The sequence below is a fragment of the Pan paniscus genome, chromosome 1 (genome assembly GCF_029289425.2).
Source record: "Pan paniscus chromosome 1, NHGRI_mPanPan1-v2.0_pri, whole genome shotgun sequence".
Taxonomy (NCBI): Eukaryota; Metazoa; Chordata; class Mammalia; order Primates; family Hominidae; genus Pan; species Pan paniscus.
This window is the reverse complement of record NC_073249.2, coordinates 188438534-188443292: the sequence shown is the minus strand read 5'-3', so window position 1 is coordinate 188443292 and position 4759 is coordinate 188438534. Positions and strand designations below refer to the sequence as shown.

At 33.0% G+C, this 4759-nt stretch overlaps 1 non-coding gene across 1 annotated transcript; it reads left to right on the top strand.

Annotated features, from left to right (window-relative positions):
• Positions 1-646: 646 nt before the first annotated feature.
• LOC112438277 (U6 spliceosomal RNA) lies at positions 647-753 on the top strand. The gene has a single exon (XR_003026732.1). It is a non-coding gene; the product is annotated as a U6 spliceosomal RNA (small nuclear RNA).
• Positions 754-4759: the final 4006 nt, after the last annotated feature.

The following is a 4759-nucleotide window of genomic DNA, read 5'->3' as shown; positions in this document are numbered from 1 at the left end:
AACTAAAAGGAAATTTTAGAAACTGAAAAATACAGTATTTGAAATTTAAAAAAATTAGAAAATATCATGGTAGATTGAATAAAGAAGAAGACAGGATCAGTGCACTGGAATATAGATCAATAGAAATTATCCAAGCAGAAGCATGGAAGGAGAAAAGGTTGAAAAACAACAGATCCTCAACAACTTGTGGGACAGTATCAAATGGCTGAGAAAATGAGCAACTGGAGTTTCAGGAAAAGAGGAGCAAAAGAGCTACAAAGCAGAAAAAATATTTGAAAAAACATTGGTCAAATATTTTCCAAATTTGATCAAAAAGAAGAAACCTATAGATCCAAAAAACAAAGCACACCTCAAACAAGATAAATACAAAGAAAATAACATGTAACACATCAAAGTTAAACTCTTAAAAAAACACAAATAGACAGAAAATATAAAAAGCACCCAGATAGAGCTGATTTCTCATTAGAAACAATTGAGGCCAAAAACCATAATTAAAATGTTAAAAGAAAAAAAAGAAACAACTTGTCAACCTAAAATTCTGTATCAAGTAAAAATACCTTACAAAAATGAAGATAAAATAGGTATTTTCAGATAAATGAAAGGCAAGCTAATATGTTAACAGGTGACACAATTACAAAAAGTGCTAGTGCTTACTTTGGCAGCACATATACTAAAATTGAAATGACACAGGGAAGATTAGCATGGCCCCTGCACAAGAATGACATGCAAATTTGTGAAGTATTTTGTATTTTAGGCCAGAAGAGAATGAGATGATATATTCAAAGTAGAGAAAAAAAAATTGGCAACCAAGAATACTGAACCTGGCAAAGCTGTCCTTCAGAAATGAAGGCGAGATAAGGACTTTTATAGACAAACAAAAGCTGAAGGAGTTTATCACCACTAGATCTACTTTACAATAAATGCTAATGGGAGTTCTTCAAACTGAAAGATAAAGTGCTAGCTAGCAACATGAAAACATATGAAAGCATAAAACTAACTGATAAACGTAAATACATAGTCAAATTCAGGATAGTCTAATACTGTAATGGTGGTATATAAATCACATATATCCATAGTATGAAGGTTAAAAGACAAAATATTTAAAAATAATAATAGGTAAAATAACTTGTTAAGGGATACATAATATAAAATAATATAAATTGTGACTAAAATACAATGTGGGTGGGAAAAAGCAAGTGTAGAGTTTTTAAAATGCAGTCTAAGTTAAGTTGTTATCAGCTTAAAATAGCCCATCATAACTATAAATGGTTTTATGTAAGCTTCATGGTAGCCACAAAGCAAAAACCTACAATAGGTACACAAGAGATAAAGAGTAAGGAATCAAAGCATACCAGTACAGAAAATCATCTAATCCCAAGGGAAGACAGCAAGACAGGAAGAAGAACCAAAGACTACAAAACAACCAGAAAGCAATTAATGAAATGGCAATAGTTAAGTCCTTGTCTATCAATAATTACATTGAATATAAATGTACTAAATTCTCCAATCAAAAGTTGTAGCTATTGAATGATTAAAAGAAACCCCATGACTCAACTATAGGCTGCCTACAAGAGACTTAACTCACCTATACGGACTTAATTTACCTTTATAGATTAAAAGTGAAGGGATGAAATAAGATATTCCATGAAAATGAAAACCAAAATAGGGCAGGAGTTATATTAGACAAAATAGATTTAAAGTCATAAACTTTAAGAAGAGACAAAGATATAATGATAAAAGGGTCAATTCATCAAGAGGTTATAACAATTATTAGTATATATGCACCCAACATCAGGGCACCCAAATATATAAAGCAAATATTCATATATCTGAAGAGAGAGAAAGAATGCAATACAACATTAGTAGAGGATTTCAATACCCTATTTTCAACAATGAACAATCATCCAGATAGAAAATTAATAAGGAAACACTGAACTTGACTATATTTTAGACCAAATGGACCTAACAGACATATATAGAACATTCCATTTAACAGCAACAGAATACACATTCTTCTCAAATACACATAGACTACTACCCCAGGATAAACCATATGTTAGGCCACCAAACAAGTCTTAACAAATGTAAGAAAATTGAAATTATATCAAGTATCTTTTTTGATCATAGTAGTATAAAACCAGAAACCATAATGGGAGGAATTTCAGTAAATTGACAAATATATGGAAATTGAGCAACATATTTCTGAACAACCAATGGGTGAACAAAGAGGCTAAAGGAAAAATTTGGAATCTTGAAACAAATGAAAATGGAAATATAATATACCAAAACTTATGGGATGGAGGAAAAGCAATTCTAAGAGAGAAATTTATAGCAATAAGCACCTGCATCAAAAAGGAAGAAAGATCTCAAATAAACAACCTAACATTACACTTCAAAGAACCAGAAAAAGAAGAACAAACTAAGCCTAAAATAAGAACAAACTAGGCGGGGTGCGGTGGCTTATGCCTGTAATCCCAGCACTTTGGGACGCTGAGGTGGGCAGATCACCTGAGGTCTGGAGTTCAAGACCAGCCTGACCAACATGGCAAAACCCCCTCTCTACTAAAAATACAAAAATTAGCTGGGTGTGGTGACACATGCTTGTAATCCAGCTACTCGGGAGGCTGAGGCATGAGAATCACTTGAACCCATGATGTGGAGGTTGCAGTGAGCTGAGATCATGTCACTGGACTCCAGCCTGGGCGACAGAGTAAGACTGTCTCAAAAAAAAAAGAAAAAAAAAGAACAAACTAATATGAAATTAGTAGAAGAAAGGAAATAAAGATCAGACATTTCTCAAAAGAAGGCATACAAATGACCAACAGGTATGTAAGAAAAATGCTCAACATCAGGAATTATCAAGGAATTGCAAACTAAAACCACAATGCGATATCACCTCACACCTGTTACAATGGCTATTATCAAAAAGATGAAAGATAGCAAGTGCTGGAAAAGATGTAGAGAAAAGGAAACCCTTGTATACTATTGGTAGAAATGTAAATCAGTACAGCCATTATGGAAAACAGTATGGAAATTCCTCAGAAAAATTAAAAATAGAGCTACTGTATCATCCAGCAATCCTACTATTGGGTATATAGCCAAAGCATATGAAATCAGTATGTCAAAGAAATATCTTCATTCCCATGTTTGTTGCAGCAGTATTTACAATAGCCAAGGCATGGAAAAACCAAAGTGCCCAACAATGATGAAAGGATTTTAAAAATGTGGTATATATACATAATGGAATATTCTTAAATTAAAAGAGACTTCTTAAAAAGAAGAAAATCTTGTTACTTGTGACAACATGGATGAGCCTAGAGGATATTATGTTAAGTGAAATAATTCCACTTCAACTTGGCAGCTTAACGAAAAAATAAAAATTAAAAAAAGTGAAATAAGCCATGCACAGAAAGACAAATACCACATGATCTCACTTATATGTGGAATCTAAAAAAGACAAACTCATCAAAGCAGAGATGAAAATGGTGGTTACCAGGAGTTGGGCAGAGGAGGAGGGAGGAATTGGAAAATGTTGGTCAAAGGATACAGATAGGAGAAATAAGTTCAAAAGATCTATTGTATATCATGGTGACTATATTTAACGACAGTTATTGTATAACTGAAAATTGCAAAGGCAGTAGATTTTAAGTGTTCTCACCACAAAAAATGGATAAGTATGAAAGTAAGACACGTTAATTAGCTTGATTTAACCATTCCACATTGTAAACATATTTCAAAACATCATGTTATATACCACAAATATATATAATTTTAATTTGTCAATATTAAAAAATAAATATTTCTAAAAGAAGAAATGCTAAAGGAAATTCTCTATGCTAAAGAGAAATGAGACCATATGGAAATTCAGCTCTACAGAAAGGAATAAAGGGCACTAGAAATGATAACTTTGTAGGAAAATACAAAAGAAATTTTTCCTTCTTTTCTTAATTATTTAAAACATGAATTGATAGGACTTCTACTTCTAGCCAGTATGGGGTAGCAGGGGCTGAATTTAACCTCCAATCTGAAACAATTTCTTTTTAAGCTAAAGAAAATATATGAAAAAATAGCTGTGAAAATATTAGGCACCAGGTAATGAAGGACAGTAATCCCTAAATGACAGGAAACAAATATAGCCCTATTATTGACCTGGTTTACCTCCTGAAGGAAGTTTGCAGACCATCACAAGGAAGGCAGAACCATGGCAGAGGCTGGCAATATCCCTGAGTTGAGGAGGCAGAAATGGAAGTTGAGAAAAACAAAGAATCTAGAATTCCCAATGTAGTGTATTTAAAAGAAGAGCTGCACACAGGGAAAACTTCAGAAATCTACAGAAGCTTCCCTTGAGTATTCAATAGAATAATCATCAGCACATGCATATGAACAACTAGTCTAAAAAAAATCACTCAAAAGATTAGAGGAAACAGTGCTACAGCTCACAAGAATAGGAAGGGTCTATTCCCAATAGCCAGAGTAGAATACTTCATAAGTCATAGGACATCAGTTAGAGTACTGAGCAGGGTCTTCCCTCAGTAGTGGGAAAAATTAACCCTAGACTAAATGCTGCTGGTCCCTGATAATTGAGCTTAAAGCAAGAACCAAAAGTATTAAGCTATTTGAAAGTAATGTGTCTCTCCAAATAAACCTCAAGAATACTTTTAGGAATACAAAAATATTCAGCACCCAACAAGGTAAAATTCACAATATATGGCATCCAGTAAAAAAAATTATCAGGCATTCAAAGAACTAGAAAAATAAA